The following is a 19,971-nucleotide window of genomic DNA, read 5'->3' as shown; positions in this document are numbered from 1 at the left end:
TGCTTCCAAAATATGGGAGATACAGTGAAATTAGCTTTGAAGCTATAAATCATGTCCTGCCCAGTGAGGCGGGGGGAAATCCTGCTTTCACAGTACAAATTATTACCCTGCCCTTGGATGAGATAGGAACATAGAGAGATAGAGAATATATCTGTGAATGCATTGCTCGTGCTTCTACACCAAAGGAACACGACATTATCTTTGAATTTCAGAACATTTCTTTGGATAATTAAAATTTCTACCCAAGAATGTGCCATGGTTTATAACATACATCTGCAACGGAACCTATGTTCAGTCTGCGTATGTCCTGTTAACCAGAGACAAATCCTGCTGTTGTCTGACCATAAGCTCTTTGCCAGCAGAACCAGGGCATTTCTGCAGCATGGGGAATAATAAAGGGGAGGACTGCACAACACAGGGGCCTGTGGGCTGCAGCATGCAGGATTCAGAGCATGGGCAGGGCTGAAGGATATACTACTGTCCAGATCTTACCACCCTCCTTGCCAGGGTGGGTGGCCACATAATCTATTCTAGTTAAGCATCTGGAGTAGTCTTCCTTCCACCTTCCCCACTCCTGTGTATTTGCCCAGTGTCCGGACTAACAACCTGTGTGAAGCTTCTGGGGAGAGCTACACTTAGGGGGCATACATTTTTGCTTACCCTTTTGTGCCCTGGGAGAACATTGTTTTCAAAGTCCTCCTGTAAAACAACAGTTTTGGAGAGTCCTTTACAAACAGAAAAAACAAAAACAAAAACAAACTTTGCATACAATTTTATTCTTAGTGATGAAAAATAATGTTTCTTCAATTAAGTTCCTTAAAGTCCCTATTTTTCTGAGAATGATGGTCTGGGAGACAGAAATTCTGTGGTCTATTTCCAGCTATGCCATATACTCACTGAGTCTCCTTGTACTACTTAACCGCTCTGTGCCTCTGTTTTCCCATCTATGGAAGGAGACTACTGCTTACTTGCCTCCCACAAGTGTTGTGGGATATAATTCATTCATATTTCTAAGGCATTTTGAGCCCCTCAGTCGGAAGGTGAAATATAAGTGTCAAGTATTACAGTATTATTGATTAATATATAATTTTTGAAGTTAGAGAGGCCTGCTCAAATGCTGCTTTGTGGCAACAAATTCATGCCTTGTGTACACAAAATCAGATGCACCTATGCACACATTTTTGTGAGTATTAAAAGCTTCTACTTTAAAAAAAGTGGGTCCCCTGAGGTGGTCTTTGTTGCAATGCTCTAGGGAGGGGGCTTCAGTGGAAAATATGTATGGAGAAATTTGAAGGAGGGGAAGAGCTGGCTCAAATAAGTAATGCACTTTATTTTTCTTCCACATTTCAATTATATTTACTCTCCTTAGCTCAGATTCAGCATGAAGTTTTCACCGTGGTCTTGCTTAAGACATGAGCTGTTTGAGGTAGATACAGGAAAAGTGACTTTGGTCACATAAAAAGAACTATAACATGGAATACTGCTAGCTCCTTTGTTTTAACATTAAACTACATAGCCTTGACCTCAACCCACAGGTAGCTTTAACATCCCTGTCTATTGTCAGATAGCTGTATGAATGTGTTATAAAATTAAATAATGTTGCATTGTGTTGTATGACTAGCACTTACGTGCTAAATTATCACAGCTTTTCCTGACCTTGGCAGCATTATAGGGTTCATATTTTCACATCGATGAATTGTTCTTAAAACAATTTCTGCAATGTTTTAAGCACACACTTTTCTCTAACCTTATAGAAACACAGTTTCTACCTCCTTGTATTATTATTATTTTTCAAAGACCAGGCTCAATACAATGCCTATTGAAGTCAGTCAATGCCTATTGAAATCAGTAAATGTATTACCCATTGAGCCCAAACTTGAACTCCTTACTCAGACTCAAACTATGGGATTTTGGCCTGAGAAAGGACAACAGGATCAGGTCTATAGCTTTTATGTACTTCAAAGGAAAATCCTCTTATTAAAGTTTCAAAATCCTCTAACATTCTCTTTTAATATCTAAGACCAGTGATGCATTATACAATGGTTCACATTCAAAATTGAATCCATCGACAAACTTGTGTTTGTTTAAAGATGCCAAGGTAAAATCTATTCAGGCATTGGAATTGACACCATTAGGAGCATCAATATTAGGAGAGTAGAATGCATTGAGGTAGTTATGCTAATTATTTCCCATGAATCCAAGTTGTAGTTGTTGACTGTCCATCAACTGAGGCCTTGTTCTTATGATGAATATTGTATTTTTTGAATATTTTTGGCAGAACATTGTATAAACTGAAAACTGCATATTATGGCTTGTTTTATCCATTTATTGGATCCAAACGTGGCATTTGCATAGCACATTTGAAATTCACATTTAAATATTCCTTGTGCTGTGCTTCTCCCACATGGGATAGCCATGTTCTTTTGACAGAGTAGTTTGCAGTCAATGCTGCATAGGGAATCCACAGGAACCAAAAGAAAGAATGGGCCAAGGCTGGGGACTGGATGGTTCAAGGAACTGGTCATGCATTAAAAAGTTTTTCTTCTGTAGGTCATCTGTTCATATCTAATCCATCTTTTCATAGATTCCTAGATTCCAGAAGGGACCATTATGATCATCTAGTCCAGGGATCGGCAACCTCTGGCATGCGGCTTGCCAGGGTAAGCACCCTGGCAGGCCGGGCCAGTTTGTTTACCTGCCGCGTCTCCTGGTTCGGCCGATCGTGGCTCCCACTGGCCACAGTTCACCGCTCCAGGCCAATGGGGGCTGCAGGAAGTGGCGGGGGCCAAGAGATGTGCTGGCCGCAGCTTCCCGCTGCCCCCATTGGCCTGGAGCGGCGAACCACGGCCAGTGGAAGCCGCTATCGGTCGAACCTGCGGACGCAACAGGTAAACAAACTGGTCCTGCCCGCCAGGGTACTTACCCTGGCGAGCCACATGCCAGAGGTTGCTGACCCCTGATCTAGTCGGTCCTTTTGTACAAACCAGAATACAGAAATTCCTGGAAAAAAATCCTTTTGAACTAGAGCATATTTGTTAGCAGCTGAAAGTCATGAGTGTGTAAGAGCTGTTCAATGACTTCGCTGGTAAGTTTAGTGATCTCAGTCCATTTCTGCACTGGCATCCACTGGCAACAATAAAGACTACCACACATGACACTAATTGTCTCCCATGTCAGCAGTCTCAGCAGAGAATCCTAGGATTGAATGGGCATGGAATGGTCCCCTTTAGGGTCACCCAGGGTATTGGCAAAGCAGCGTGGGAACAGTGCTTTGCACTGATTGTGCTGTGCCATGGCTCCCAGGGGACCCAGATGGGGTAAGGAGGCTGAGGCTGCAGCTGGGGGTGGGTCTGGGGTCAGAGCTGTGACCGGAGCCCTGACCAGGGGCCTGAGGCTGAGGGTGGGAACCAAGGCCCTGGCTCAAGGAGGGAAGAGCAGAGCTGGGGGTGGGGCAGGACTGGGTGGCACTCCCTCAGGGCCCCTCCGCGCCCCCCAAATGTTGCTCCATGCTCCTAGCAGGCATGCCCCACAGTTTGGACCTCTGCTGTAGATAAACAGAGAACTGCAGGATCTGAACTTTCAACTTTTAAAACTGATACTTTTTTTACTGTTTGCAAAAATAGCATGTGGAACTCCCTGCTACAAGAGATAATTGATGTTAAGAGTTTAGCAGAATAAAAAAATGATTGGCAATTTCTAGGGTTAATGAGAACATCTACAGGTATATTCATTTTTTTTTAATTAAGGGATATTAAACCTTCATGCTTAGGGCATAAGCCAACCACTACATTCCTGGTGTTAGTTAGGAAGTTACTCTCCCTATCAAAGCTTATTTTGTAATTATCCATTACAGGGTGTCTTGCATCTTCCTCTGAAGCATCTATTACTGGCCACTGTGTAAAATAGGATGGATTGCTGGTCTGATCCAGCATGGCAATCCCTAGGTTTCTATCATTGTTAATTAAAAACTGTTTTCAGTTGGTTATCCTGAAAAAAAGAGCGGGGGGGGGGGGGGAGGGGAGAAGAATCAAATCATTTCAACACATTATTAATGCAACATTAAAATGAGAGAAAGGAAGAAAGCGAAAACTAAAGATGTGGTTGTAGTCTTTTGTTATAGATAGTTCTCCAGTACAGTGCCACATAAACAGATTAACTACAGTGTTTATTCAGTGTGAAAAAGCAGTTCCAAGAGCCCCAGGTGCTTGCCAAGTCCATAATTGTACCTCCTTAAATACTTTCATTACTTGGAAGTACAATAAGGGAAGCAGGGACACATGCTTTCCATTTTCTTGTCAACAAAACACCTCCAAGAAATTAAACTCTATTTTCTCTAGAAATTTTCAGCGAGTGTTTTTCTTTTTCCTTTCTTGGAGAGGCAGGAGGAACACCTTAGAGGGGATTGCAAAATGACTCCCCAAATAAAGGGCTTTCAGCATGCAAGAAGAAAAGGATTGAGCTAAAAGGGTAAGATTTACTTTTATTAAAGTTTCATTAAATTAAGGAGCCCGTCGGAGCATGCAGCATTTAAACAAGGACTCTACATTCTCAACAGATGGAAAACTAAAGAGGTGAAGCTTTGTATAGAGTTAGGTCCTGTCTATATTTCCATCATCTCATCAGTACTAGATCAGCCAGTGAGTGCTTCTAGCAACAGCTGTGTTTAAGCATGTATTCCCCATAGACCAATGCTGGCTAGGTCATAGGTACCATAAGAACATGTGATGGCCAGCTTCCTGGGACCTTGGTCTGGCTTGCTCCTTGCTACAAAATTTTACTGTATTTAAGTTTGTCAGCAATGGTGTTAGATGCCATGATGCTGAACATGTTTTCTCCTGGCTTACACTTATCACTAAACCACCAGCAGCAGCATGTCAGCTAATGTGATAGCCAGCAACCATGCTCAGACATGGCAGAATTTTGTTGTGTAGACCAGGCCTCAGTAAAAGGTTATCCCTCTCTTGACCTTGCTTTGCTATCCCTTGCCCCAACTGATAAAGGGACAAGAACTTGTTCTGCCCCTACAGTCAGAGGCAAGTCCCTTCCCTCAGCTTTGCTTTAACATTCCAGTGAGAAACAATCCTCTGGAGACAGTAATATGTCCTCCTCTCCTACTGAGAAAGAGAAACATCAGCTGGCAGGTGTTGTGCAAATGCTATTTGAGTCTTCTAAATGTAAAAGGCTAGACACAACTGAAAGCACACAGACCATTTGTGGATGGCCCAGGATGCGATCTGCATCCTAGGGCAGTCAGTCCACCCTTCTCCCGAGGATGGACAAGATTTTGTTTTATTTTGTTTTTTGAGAACTGCACCAGCCAAGCAAAGCTGTAGTCATTCTCCCCTGCACAGCCTCTGTACCCCACCCATGTATTTACCTAGACATTACACTCTAACACAGTTCTGCTAGCAGAACCTGTGTTGAAACAGAGCTGTAGCTAGCACAGTTCTGCTCTCAGGGTGGGCAAGACCTTAGTATAACATGAGAGTCTTGAGGAGCTCATGGTCTGAAAGTTTTTAAGTTGTATCCTTTAAAAAAGCATGTATTAAAATTAATTGTTCTCATTCCCTGGCATAGCTAGAGCCACTGGTTACACATTGGAAAGAAGTCTCTCATCCTATTCCAAAAGAGAAGCATTATTATATCTCTATGCCACGCTGGTCTGTGCTAACCAGAAATCATGCTTTATTAGAACTTCAGTGGCAAGCAAAAGAGTGATATGTATCTGATGATTATTGTATTATTTCGTGAAGCTGGGGGAGACATCTCACACCACACTACAGAACTGAGGTCTTAGAATACCACCTGGCCTGTTGGAAGAGAACTGTGGTCAGTGGACAACCCTGACAGACAGCTGGAATGTTAAGGTTCTGGGACAGTACACTTGTATGGACGTTGGAGTATCTTGTTCCCTGATATCCTTGGAGTTTGTCATGTTAGGATATGCTTCAGTCACTGACCGGGGAAGATAAAGTGTGAGAAGATATTTGCCAGCTTTATTTCCATGAATCCAGCCATCCTTTGTAATGGTAGAAGAATGTCTGTTCTCCCAGATCAATTTAATATTTTTTCTGTAGATCACATCCTTTTTTATCACAAAGAAATCATTTTATCCTGCTGTGTAATTAATGCACATGTACAGTGTCGCAAACATTTTCCTGTAGACTGCTTATTTTGCCTGTAAATTACAGGAAATCCTATACAATACACCAGGGAGCCCTGCAGTTTGAAATTAGAATACAAACTGTCCCTCAACTCCTCCTACTTGGCCTGTGTATGGTTCAGATTTTGAATATCTTTTTCTAGACATGTAATAAGCTCTGATGATGACATATTCATTTACTTCTCCTTAGCTTAAAATTAATACAGGTTTTAATTCTAAAATAAAAACAGCTTATGGCCCATTGAATTATTGCAAAGGAATGAAAGTGCAAAGAGGTTTCCAGCTTCAGATTTCATTCAGACACACATGCAACATACAAATTTATAACAAAAGTGGGTTACCCGTAAAGTCTATGGCCAAGACTTAGTTCTGTGTGATGTCACATCTATATGATCCCAGAGATAGCATTAAACTGGCAACAGCTGTTTCTTGTTGTAGGAATATAGACTTCTTAAAGGGAGGCTACATATTTTCCTTTTTTCTGATGGGTGTTCTGTGAATGTCAAGAACAAAAGAACCCTTTAAGAAAATGATCAGTGCAGTCTGACTGGGTACAGTAACTGTCAGTCTTTATTAGTTTGGCATAGACTAACTGCAGTGTGTTTCTTTTATTTATTTATTTATTTATTTTGTGTTGGAAAAGGATTTCCTGCCAGCATGGGCTGCAGAAAATATCGACATCCTCTTGTTGATTGTTTGTTAGCTTTGTGCTACAAAACATGCACTTTTTGTTGACTTGCTGAATGGATATTCCAGTTCAGGAAGGGCACTGTAGTTTTGGGGAAAGATATCTTGTAGCTCTCCAGAACACTGCAGGCTCCTGACAGCTGCAGTGAGAGCGCCTTCCCCAGAGCACTCTGGCAGTCATAATCACATCCCTGCAGGTGAGAGAGGTAATTCAGTCTCTATGAAGCTCTTTCCTGGCCCTAACTCCCTCTTAAACAGGGAATGACAATTGCATCATCTTATTAGAGAGCATCTGAGACTCGCAAATTCATTTCACTAATTAGATCTGTTTACTTTAACAGTAATGGGCCAAATACTGTTCTCAGGGTACATCCAGTTGTGTTATCCTAAATTTAGATTGATGTAGTTGAGAGCTAATTTGACCAGGTGGCTTCACAAATGACCTTTTCATCAAATTGTTACTCCAGTAGTTTTTCTATTCTGCATGGCAGTGGATGGAGCAGTCCCAGTGGGAATCTATAAGTAGATGTTGCTAGCTGGATCTTTGGAGAAAGCAGCTGGAGAGAGGTAGGGAAAAAAAGCATTGCCAGGTGAACCCAGACTCTGTCTCCCTTTTACTGTATTCCTAATTTCCCTCGTCAAGGTACCCTTCCAGGCCAGGACACCTTTTATAAGGTGTTATTCACCAGGTTGGACTAGCAGTTTGTAAACACATCAGAACTCATTGGAATTGCAAGGTCTAAACTTCAAGGTTTAAGCTTTATTGGTGTATCTGTTGAGAAATTTAGAAATACCCAGTGTTGATGGTTTGTAAGGCTTTTAAAGCACTGATGTCATTAGGTGCTTTTCCTTTAAAGCCATGATGTGGCTGTATAGAAATATGATGTCAGGGCTGTAAAAGAAATAATAAAATAAAACTTGCTAAATACCTGCTTCACATTTGGAAGTGTATGTTTTACACCGAACAGCAAATACTCTGTTCTCTTCCCTCTGACCTTCACTTTCATTACAAGTACCCCTGCCAAGAACACTAGGGTTAGGCAGGAGCCACCATTCCCTTTCTCCCTGTGGGAATATAGCTACTTTTTATTACCATAACTTGTTCTTTCTTTAATGGTTTTTCATTAAAATTTAAGGGGGGAAAAGAAGAAAAAGAAGAAAGTGGCATTTTTTAAACTACTACAAGAGGCATTAAATAGCCAGCCTCCCTCTGGAATCGCTATACGCTTTTCATTAAGCAGGATAGGATTTTTTTTTTCTTTTTTTATTGGAACTTCACAGTAGGACTACAAAAGTTTGTATCCATTGGTTGTTTTCATTTAATAAGAGTCAAGGCTTTCAGCCCCACCCCTCTGCTGCGTCTTATTGCTCCTTACATTTCCCCAGGGACTTGGTACTAAGTTTTCCTAAAATCATTCCTATGAGTATGCTCTCATCTCACAAGTGACTGATCCTCCAGGATGCTGAGTACTCTCAAGTTCTACTAAAGTCAGTGGAAGTCGAGGGCATGCAGCTCTTTGCAGGATTTGCTCACAAAGTCATGGGTGAGTCATGTGTACTCTGTGCATATGGCCAGAAACTGTGAGATCAAAACCGAGATTGAATCAAATCAAAACTAGGATCACCCAAGGGCCAGGAGAATTTGCATCTGTGGTGTTGATTTGGACCAATATAAACATAGAGGATATCTGCAGAAGTAGATGCAGATCCTGATTCATGTTTCAAACAACCCCTCCTCAAAATGGGGTGTTTGGATTTGAGGTTCTGCTTTGAATTAATCCCTCTACTTATCAATGGGTCTCACTAGGGTGAGCAAAGCAGTTTGGAAAATAAGAACTGTCTCAAACTCAGTTTGAACCTGAACCAAACCTTTTTATAAAGGTTTAAAAAGATCATTTGATTTTTCCCCCTCTCATTTTCATACCTGCCCAGCTGTTTGCCATTGAGTTCAGGCCAGGGCTGGAAGCAGAAGTAGTGATATACCATGAGAAATGTAGGAGAAGTTGGAATTATAAGACAGCAGATTTGCATGAGATTTCCAGGTCTGTTTTGCAGCACCAGCTTCCAAACTTTAAGTGCTTACCCGAACCCGACTTTTTGTCTTTTTCCCATCACTAATTCTTAAGTTCTCATTGTAAGTCCTAAAGTGAGGCATGATTTAGGAATTCCAGGTCTTATTCACAGTTTTCCTTAGCTTATTTTCTCTATTCTGTGGCTCACTCAAAATTTAGACTTGAAATAACCCTTTTGGGGTGGTATGGAGTCCTGATCAGAATTTTGTGACATAAGCCCATCTCAAAGCTTTATTCAATCCACATACAAAATATTCTTCATCCTGCATTCAGTGAAAACCCCCTTATGCAACTCTTCAAGAGAACAACAAAAACTGGTTCCTTAACAGAATTATTCTTCTAATAAAGATGGAGGATAATTTTTCACACTACATTTGAGAACACTCTGTGGGAGTCTCTCAAGCCATCTCCCAAGCCCCTTGTTTTTTGTCAGATTCTCTGAAGGATTGACCACTTCAGGAGCAGTATTGCTAGATGTCTATTACTGATACCTTGAGTTTAATTCTCAATTATGTGCTCTTTCTTTCTCTTACGCTCCTTTTCTACCTGGTGTTGCTGGGGAGATATCTTGCTTAGCCTCTGTTATAACAGAATACTTTTCTGTCTTCAGCAGTGACACCCTTGTAGTTGAAGTAGGAGATGCATTTATGCCCCCCAAATGAAGACATTCATCATTAGAGGCCAAGGGAAGTCACCAGTGGCCTAGTCCAGTTTCATTGAAATGAAGAGTCTTTCAATGCCTTTCATTGGACATTGAATCTGGTCCCAAGTCCGAGTTGCTGTCAGAGAAGGCCTGGAGTAGGTGTGTCCAGGTGAGAGAGGAGTAGGACGTCTCCTTTGTTAAGGTGTTCTTGACTCCTTGGTAATCCTTTCTCTCATGCTATTTAGTGGGCAGTGTTTTTAGGCAGGAACTCTTGAATGATGCTATAGACACTTTAGATGACAAAGGAAGAGTAAAACAAATATTTTTCTATGTTTTCCTGGTTAGATTATCTTGTTTAAAATCATACTTTCATCATCTAGTTATTTTTTTAACCAGCCTGGAAATGCCAGAGGCACAGCAAGCTTGGTAGTTCTTTTGGTAGGTGAACTGATCGTGATATGAGTGGGTATTCCCAACCTCACACAACACTAATTAAGAGTAATTCTCAGTAATGGACATTAGCTGCAGGCTAAATAAATAGTATTCCTGAATATTTTCCTTAAATCGCACAGAAATGTGTTAATTGAAAGTCTCACATCTTCTTCTAAATTGAATCCAACCCCATGTTCTTTGATTTATGTCTTTTCATGTCGGCTGTTAAAGCAATGTCTGCTAATACCACGGTTGTTAAAGATCGGTTGGTATTTCAGTACAGATTCTGGGTTTGGGGTGGGGCGTCAGTTAATTACTAGCCCACAAACATTTGCTATGAGCGGAAGCACAGCATGTACACTCTCACTCCATAATTATATCTTTGTTTTACAAATTAAAAAAGAAATGGCTGACCCTTTTCAAGGTGATGGGCAGGGCTGTGGGTGCAAATGTACAGTGGAGCCACATGGATTTTTCCTAGGTACACCGTTTGTAGCCACATTTGAAAATTTGGGGCCAGATCCTGGTCTCAACAGTCTGCCTTTTTTGTGCTGCTCTGGCACTGCGAACCCAGCAAAGAGGTGGCTTGCATAGCCAGCTGGGGGTTTCTTTAGCATAGAGCAACCCCCTGGTCTCCTATAACTAGCTTTGCCAGCTCTACTCCACCCTAGTATAAAGAGTGTGTCATTGGGAAGCCAGCCAATGCAACCTAGAGCACACCTGAGGCTGCTCTAAGTTATACTTGGGTCAAGAAATCCTTGCTTTGCTCCTGGATTGCCTAGCCCTTCCCTAGCAGTGCTGAGTTCAGCTCAGCTGCAGCAGAATAGTGCGTGCTTGACCCTTAATGTTAAGGCTGAAAAACTCCCCTTTATTCCCGAACAGCACTGCGGGAGCTATAGAACAAAAAAGAGCTCTCATATAGATGCCTGAGTACCCAAGCACAATAAGGGGGAATTAAGGATAATGTCTGAGTCTTAACTTGAAACCTCCTTGCATTAGTGAATTTCAGCCAAACCTGGATTTGTATCTCATCATTTTTCTGTTGTTGTTTTTTGTATGTTTTTTTTTTTTTTAAATTCGGTTTAATTATATTGAAATGATAGTGGGGGTTCAGTAACCAGTGGCTTGAAAATTAACTGTATTATGAAAGCTGAAATGTTGCTAGCAGCATCAGTTAATGACAAGGTCGCCACCACTGTCATATTCAAAAGAAATGTCACACTTGAATGAGGCTGAGATGGCTGCGTTGTCCCAGGGTTCCAGGTAGAGAAAATGAAGCAAGGGCTCCTTGGGTACTGTTTTATCCCATGTTTGAATCTAATGCATTCTTTTTTCAGCTCATTTTGGTTCTGCTGTGTTCCCACAACATATGGAGTCCCCAGATATTCTGCTGTAACATGGAAACTTTGGGGGGCTGGGAATAACAGATCATGAATAGATTGAAAAGTCCCACTAAATGTCCCCTTGGGTAGTCGGTGAAAAGATTCCATTCTGTGTTTCTGTCTTTCATAACAATCCAATGAGCCTAGAATTATTTTTCTCTAACACACTATATTTTTGATCAGAATTCTAGCATGCCTCCAAAACCAGCTAGCAAATGAAGAAGCTATCCTTCCTGCCTCAGTCCTGTCACCTGGTGTGGAAAACCTCTTGTTAATTGAATAGAGAAAGTTTAGGAGACCCAATCAGAGAAAACAAACTAAAGTCCTTTATGTTTGCATAGGATGTTACTTGCTGAGACATTTTCATAGCCCAAGTTTTCTTGTTTGGTGCGGAGATTTTGGTGTAAACCAAACTAGAAGATAAATGACATTGAGCTTGATTATCTCCCATTGAAATCAATGCACCTTTGGCATGGACTTCAGCTGGAGCAGGATCAAGCCCGTTATGCCTGACTAACAACCTAGTAACTAAAGGAGGTGATTATAGATTGTATCTTTCCATGTGTGAATTCACTACTTTAGCTGGATAAAAAGGTTGAAATTATACAGTACTAAAAGTTGTTTACTGTGCCCTGATGGCCTAACAGGTTTAGAAAAATCAGAACTTCCCCATGACCCAGCCCAAATCTTGAATGAAAAAAAGGACCCCCAAATTTGTTTAGACTGGAGAAAGTTCGTGTAAATAGCCTCCTTTCCCCAACTCCAAGAACAAACCTCTTTACCTGAAATCCTTGTGACGACTGCAATTCTGAAAATCTCTACTAAACCTGCTTCTATCTTCCAAGCTCATAGCCTTCCCAGGATGAGGGAGAGCAATCCTGCCATGGGCTGAGGGAATCTGCAGAGTGAGTGAAGTTTTTCTAGTCTCAGGAAGGAAAGTAAGAGTCAGGGAGGATGGGTTAAGGGTGAGGTAGCAAGTGAAAAGATGCATGAGGATGGGAGAGCACTAGGGGAAATTTCACTAGACTTTTTTAAATTTTTTCCACTGCTCTCTATTGGTTTCTACTAGCCTCCTGTTATTTTAAGTAAGAGGACCAGAAACAGCAGACCAATAGACCTATTGCTCTAGTCCAGTGGCGGGTAACCTGCGGCCCGTGGGCCGGATGCGGCCCATCAGGGTAATTTGATTGCAGGCAGCGAGAGATTTTGCTGACGATCATCCGCAGACATGGCCCCCCACAGGTCCCAATGGCCACGGTTCGCCGTTCCCAGCCGTTCCCTGCTCCTGCAGCTCCCATTGGCCGGAATGGGAACCGCAGCCACTGGGAGCTGGGGGGGTGGGAGGGGGGCCGTGTCTGCGGATGGTCAACATCAGCAAAATGTCTCACAACCCGCACTCAGATTACCGTAATGGGCCACAGGTTGCCCACCACTGCTCTAGTCCATAACTAAGCTGGAACCAACAGAAAAATTTCAACTGGAAATTCCTCCAGTGAGGAGTGGTGACTGGGATGAAGGTTCCGCCAGGGGAGAATGCTTCTTTTAACATAAACAACATTCATTGAAATGGGGGAGTATTTATCTTTGTTAATACTAAACTTTCCCTACATTGGTGCTGATCTAGCAAGCACAGCTAGGATGATACGATAACTTTTCTTAGAATCACTTCCTGTAGATGTACCTCCTCCTCAATGCTTATTTCTTATGCCCGTCATGCACATTTTCCTAACACTGCAGTGTTGGGGTTTGAATGAGGAGTATTCTAGGTCAGTTGGCCTCAACCTTTTCCATACCATGAACCAATTTTCCACAGTGTGACCCCTTCAGAACACCTCTGTCATTTAGTAACAAGGAAAGGGCGACAGGATAGTTGTGACCCAATAACACCTGTTCATGATTCCACTCAGTCATGATGACCCCCAGGATGAGAACTCTTGCTGTAGATAAAGCAGCTGGACAACTTAATGGAACAGCAATTAATTTAAATGATAATCATCATAGTAATGTATAACAATTATGTATTTGCTAGAAAAATCACATTATTGCAGGATATTTAAATCTTAATAAAACACTTTATTTCATTTACTATTGACATAAACTAACCTATTTATGTCACTATTTACTAGTGCATCATACAGGTATGAATATTTTGGTCATATGGACTAGAAAACACACATTGTTTTTATTCCAATTATAATTAGAACATAGAACAGTAAAGGACCAGTATTTACTTCAGGCTTTGCAGATCTAACATTTACACAATGCAACAATTGTTTTCCTCAGACAAATACATTTAAAATCTTTGCTTTTTTTTCTGTAGCTACCAATTTACTATCCTATAGCACCTGCTTTATCTAGATTTCTACTAGGCTTTTGCAAGAAGAAGCTATTGCTATAAGCTAAGAAGCATTAGAAGCTGTCCCTTGTAGGATAACAAAAGTGCACCTTCAAGTAAAGAATTTGGAAGATTTGGACTCATGCATTGTTTTTTCTAAACCCTCCAGTGCACATAAAACAATATTTTTTTCATTTTCAGTTAGTATTCATGCATGTATTTGGTTGTGGTTCTAGGGCTTATAAAAGAAGCATAGTATACAGTGCACTTGCTTGATATGAAGATGGACAGTAACTGAGTCAGACACATCCAAATGTGTGTGTGTGTGTGTGAGAGAGAGAGAGAGAGAGAGAGAGAAGATATTTACTTGTCTGTGATTCTATTTTTTCACTGGGGTGGGAGGTGGGGGTTAAAATGTGGTTAAGTCACAACGTGAAATGTGATAGGTGAACTTGAGTTAAACTATATATAGGACTTTTGTATCTGGCAAATGCCAAATACCTCAGAGAGTCCTGTTTGCTTTACATCAGCTCTCTTTGCTTATCAGTGAAAAGGGGTAACTAGAAATCATAGTGAGAACCTCTTTCACTCCCACCTTTTAATGGACAGTCTATCCATAATTAACCCTAAGATTTAGTCAAGGATATTTTTGGTAAAAGTCATGGACAGGTCACGGGCAATAAATAAAAATTCACCGCCCATGACCTGTCCATGACTTTTGCCAAAAATACCCATGACCAAATCTCTACTTCTGGGGTCCCTCTGCTCCAGGGTCCCTGCTTCAGTGCTGGGGGTTCACTGCCCTCCAACCGCTGCTCCCATGGACCGCTTTCTGGACGGCCCCGGGCACCTCTGGGGCCAATGCTCCAGCTGCTCTGGGACTTCTGCTGCTCGGGTGGCCCCCACGCTCCCCTCAGGACTGCTGTTCAAGTGCTCCACGGAGCCAGCTGCACCAGCTGTTGCTTGTACGGTCCCTGGAGCCAGCTGCCTGGGGCCACCCAAGGAATGGTTGGTGTGGCAGGCCACTGCTTGGGTGGTCCCTGGGGCCACTGCTTGGTGAGCAGTGGCCCCGCCTGAGCAGTGGCTGGTGCAGGTGGCTCTGGGGCGATCCCCGGGACTGCTGCTCTGGCACTCCCCAGGGCTGCCCCCAGGACCGCTGTTCAGGCGGTCCTCACCGCACTGGCCGCTGCTCAGGCCGTCCCTGGAGCCAGCTACCCGGGGTCTCCCGAGCTGCAACTGGTGTGGCTGGCCTCGGGGACCACCAGAGAATCTGGCCCCAGGTCACTCCAGCAGCAGCCAGAAGTCAGCCACACCCACTGCTGTGGAAGTCACAGAGGTTGCAAGAAGTTACACAATCTGTGACTTCTGTGACCTCTGTGAAAGAATTGCAGCCTTAGCCATGTGTGCTTATGTCTTTTCACAGCACCTAGCACCATGGGCCCATCCTCCTGACTCAGGAGTCTCAGCTGTTCCTCCAATATAAATATATAATTAATGAATGATTGGGGCTTGATCAAGCTCTGCTCAAAGGTTTGGGCTTCCAGTATATTTGGGTCCCAGTGCTGCATTTCTTGTGCTCCTGAGACTCCCCTTGAACTAAATGGGAAACGTGGGTGAACTAGATCAGAGCCCTAGGCTGCAGATACCACAGCCATATAGAACCTCCATTGAGTCCTCTACTTTCCACAAACACTAAATTCATTGCTACTTTTTTAAAAAAGTGAGATACTTCAGCTTCTTTTCAAAATAGAAACAATAGGCCACAGTGTAGCAACTTCTAAGTCTTTAATCTTTCTACAGATTCAACCACAGTATTGATTCTTTATTGACCTAAACTGTCCTAAGTATGGCTGTGGTTTTTTCTCATATAGTCTATGGGAGAGTTAAAGCAGCTACTACTTTAATATTGATTTTTGTGAAAAAGGTGCAGGAAAGGGGGCAATTTGTGTCTGCAGTTGCTCTTCACTATAAAAGATACTATTGTTAGGAGCTTATAGCATTATATCAAGGGTCTTAATCTGTAGCAATCTTTTTTTACAACTTAGAAATAGGCTTGGGCAAATGTGTTATTGGTGTTAATGATATTTTGAAGTGAGGAAAATTTGTCAGCCTTTCTAAGTGAAATGCTCAACTTAACCATTTGAGAGCTTGACAGGTTTGCTACATCTGTTTGCAGAAATTATGTCCTTTGTTCCTTCAGAAAAGAACGTCCATTTGAATAAACAGCGATGAGAATATCTGAATAAATCTTTAACAAATTGAAATTATTACCATGGGCTTAAATAAGCAAGAAGTTTTGACAAGAAGGGCATTATCATCTAATTAGATTTACTTTAAGAAAAAGAGGGGCAAGGGCCAACCTGTGAGCCGTCTAAAATATAACAATGGAATGATATCCAGGACAAGGAAGGATCCATGTGACAACAATACAGTACATTTAAAATAGCAACCGGATCCCTGGTTCACTTATATATGCTATTTTAATTGTAAGATGGAAGCTATCAGGGAAATATAATGAGTGTGCTCGAGTTTTTGCCTCAGAACAGACCTAACTAAATAGAGAAGATAATTCTGTGCCAGCTATTTTACAGCATTCCTGAAGATTATTTTAATTATCAGTCAATATTAATATTGTATATTACTTACCTGTTGGATAAGTGGTCTGTATAAAGATCTATATTTTTGTTTCCAAACAGGTGTCAAGATATAACTGATATGAAAATTCTTCTTCTTCCTGTGGCCAACTCGTTTGCTAAAACACTTAAGAAATCTGATAAAACACCTGTTGTTCAGGTTAGTGGTATGTTGCTCATGTGTTCTGCTCTTAGTATGATCAATTGTGTTGAATAATAAAGAGCTGTACCACCATTTCTGGAGGGTGGTGAAGCACTGGAATGGGTTACCTCGGGAGGTGGTGGAATCTCCTTCCTTAGAGGTTTTTAAGGTCAGGTTTGACAAAGCTCTGGCTGAGATGATTTAATTGGGGACTGGTCCTGCTTTGAGCAGGGGGTTGAACTAGTTGACCTCCTGAGGTCCCTTCCAACCCTGATATTCTATGATGCCGTGATTCTATGATTACATGCAAATCAGCATAAAATAAGGTATCCTAAATATGGTAATGTGGGGGTGCTCTGCAAAGAAGGGGGAATCACATATATACATGCTATTGCTAGTGAACAAAGGATTTTTTTTGTATTTGATATCTACTATTTTTTCCTCTCTACTGGGTGCTGGTAAACAGAACAGATCACTGTCCATTGATGTTCATAATCTACTTTAATGTTTTAAATAGTTTGGCAAACAAGTTTGACTGGTTTAAAACCTCTATAGCTGTGTTTATTTCACAGAAGAGAAGTCTTTTTATTTATTAATTATCTGACAGATTTGACAAAGTTGCAGAAATCTTGGTCTGTGTGGATGAACTATTAGATTTGGAAATACAATCTCCACAATTCAAGTAGTGATTGTGTGTATGTGTGTGTGTGTGTGTGTGTGTGAGAGAGAGAGAGAGAGATTCAAGGAGTGTGTGAATGTATACATGTATGTATGTGTTCTGTATAGATAATATTTCAGACAAAAACTATGTTTAAAGAACATTATTAAGAATGCAAATTCAAGCATTCAAAGATAGGAAATGCCACAGTTAAGGTTGCCTGCCCAACCTTAATTCCATCCACTTAGGCATGTACATTATGACAGAGTTTTTAATTACCAGAACATGATCACATATAATTATTTTTCCACAGGACCTCTGCCTCATTCAGTGCACCAGATGGACCTGCTCACAGGATGAATCAGGGATGTGTGGTAAAGGAAACTATTGTCTGTAGGACTCCTGCCTCATAATTATTTTGTGTATGGTTTCCTAGGGTTTTTAAAAAACAAACTGAAAAATGAAACAGTAATTCCATCATGTGGTAATACACTGACACCACCTGTTTCATCAGCAGGGTTGGAACCTTTAGATCCACTGCGCAGACCTCTGCAACTTCAGCTTATAGAGTAACTGACAGCAATAGTAGTTTGTTATCCTCTATGTAGACTGGTATAGAGGGGGAAGAGAACCACACTTTGCCAGTGGGTTTCACAGATATTTTCTGGCAGCAGTGGAATGGTGAGACTCAGAAATCTTGGGTTACACGCCAGGCTCTGAAAGGGAGCATGTTCTAGTGGGCACAGCTTGACCCTTTCTGCCCAGTCCCTCCAACCTGTCCCAGTCTTGTCTCTTCCCTAAACCTGGCTCCTTGTTCCAGTCCTGTTCTCCTTGCCCACCCAGTCCCAGTCTCCATTACTCAGGCTTCTCATCTCAGTCTCCTTGCCCAGCCAATCCAGTCTACTCCTCCAGGCTAACTGTCCCAATCTCCCCCCACTCTGCCACTCATAGTTTTTGCCCTCGCCTCCTCCCCCGCACCCACCCACCCACCCATTGCCAGTTTTAGTCTCCTTGTTCGACCAGCCCCAGTTCTTTCCTCCTGGTTCCTCATTTGATCTGTCGCAGAATGGTGTGGGGTAAGGTGAGTTGGTAGAATATTTTACTGGAATGGGTTTGGGAAACCACAATACTCACAAGTGGCAAAGTGTGTGCGTGTATGTGTGTGTGTTTTTTCCCATTCTCTTCATTCTCAAATATGTGTGAGCTTTTTTTGATCATGTTAAGGCAAGAATCACAGCTGGAAAATTCATCTCAGAAGATGAATGATAAAATTATAAACAATAAGATCCCTTGAAATGGAGACTTTCAGGCAACCTTAACTCCAGCTATTAGGCAACCTTGCATGCAGCATGTAAAAGTGGTGCTTTTTAGTGGCCCTTTATGTTTATTTTCTCATTTTGTACATAATTCTATATAAGCAAAAAACTTGCCAGCACTTGCAAATGTTAAAATTTCAGGCCTTTATCACTTACCCAACATGTAGGATGAGGATACAGTAAATCAACTGAAGATCACTCAAGTTAAAAATATGAAAAGTCCACAAGAAGCAAGAGCATTTTAGGACATAGGCCAGGAAATGATCTGAACAACGAGGAGAATGTTCAGAGCACAAAAATATTCCCCCTCGACGTGTGCACATATAGATAAAAATGGACACAGAGAGAAGGATTTATTTACAGAGCTCTGCACAGATACAAAATTTATATCCGCAGATGTGGATATCCACGGGTATAAATCAGTATCCACAGAGCTGCAGGGGTCTACCGGGAACTGCAGAGGCGAAAACAGCAGCCTGTTGGGCCGCCACTCCCAGGAGCCAACACCTCGTGCCAGCAACTCTGCCAGTGTGGCTGTACTGCCCCCAGCCCCACCCACTGTGGGCACCTGGCTCACTGGCAGCTGTCCCTCATTGCCCTAGTGCAGTGGACAGTGCTGGGGGCAGGGCTGGGGTGGTACAGCCATGCTGGAGGAGCTGCTGGCGTGGGGCACTGGCTCCTGGGAGTGGTGGCCTGGCAGGCTGCTGCTTTTGCCACTGTGGTATCCACAGATCCAGATTTATATCCACGGATATCTGCATCCACAGATATATATACCACAGAACTTGGAAATAACATTTACATGGATTCTATTCTGTTCAGCATTGTTGGTATACATTCATTATTGTTAATGCTGCTACATGAATCAATTAAAAAAACAAACCACTCTGCATGCCAGTCAGGACCATTTTCTCACTGTAGGTAAATTAATCTACAAGACTGGCACATAGAGTAATTGGTTTCAGTATCTGTTACTGCATATTTTGTATTTAGGTAAAATACATTATAGACTGAGGTTTTCTAAGAGGTTAAAGAGATTTAGGCACATATTCTCTATTCATTTTAATATAAGATGTTTCTAAACTGCTTTGAGAACCTCAAGGTTGTGAGGATTCTGGAGTCTGTTAACGCCATGTTGCAGATGAACAATATACTTCATAAATGTTATTCCAGCTTCTAATGGCTGAATTAATCCTGTAGTTGCCAAGTATTTTGTCCTAGAATTATTTCTTTTCTTGACAAATGAGTAGTGTTGTTAGTGAATGAGGTGGTTGGGGAAGGTGCCAAATAGCCAGCCCTGAAAATGGAAGCCAGCCATTTATCCACAGAGGAGATAAAAGCTCAGGATGCAGTAATGCAATAATCTCCATTCTGTTACCTACAAACTAGCTGTTGCTCATGCGTTAGTACTAGTCAGAAAATGGGCTTTTTCCGGATGAAAAAAAAAATCAAAAATTTCCATAGAAAAGTTTCACTTTTTTGTGAAAAATCAAAATATTTCAAAAACA

At 41.8% G+C, this 19,971-nt stretch overlaps 1 long non-coding RNA gene across 3 annotated transcripts in view; it reads left to right on the top strand.

The window, feature by feature from the left end:
- Positions 1 to 19,971, top strand: part of LOC128833445 (uncharacterized) — a 109,156-nt gene that overhangs the window by 77,513 nt on the left and 11,672 nt on the right. For all 3 annotated transcript variants that reach the window (XR_008444237.1, XR_008444236.1, XR_008444238.1), the window contains 2 exons: positions 16,411 to 16,507; positions 17,461 to 17,521. This is a non-coding gene — a long non-coding RNA (uncharacterized LOC128833445). The remainder of the gene's footprint in view (positions 1 to 16,410; positions 16,508 to 17,460; positions 17,522 to 19,971) is intronic.

The sequence above is a fragment of the Malaclemys terrapin genome, chromosome 3 (assembly GCF_027887155.1).
Source record: "Malaclemys terrapin pileata isolate rMalTer1 chromosome 3, rMalTer1.hap1, whole genome shotgun sequence".
Lineage (NCBI taxonomy): Eukaryota > Metazoa > Chordata > Testudines > Emydidae > Malaclemys > Malaclemys terrapin.
Note: the sequence above shows the minus strand (reverse complement) of the source record. Positions and strands in the feature narration are given on the sequence as shown.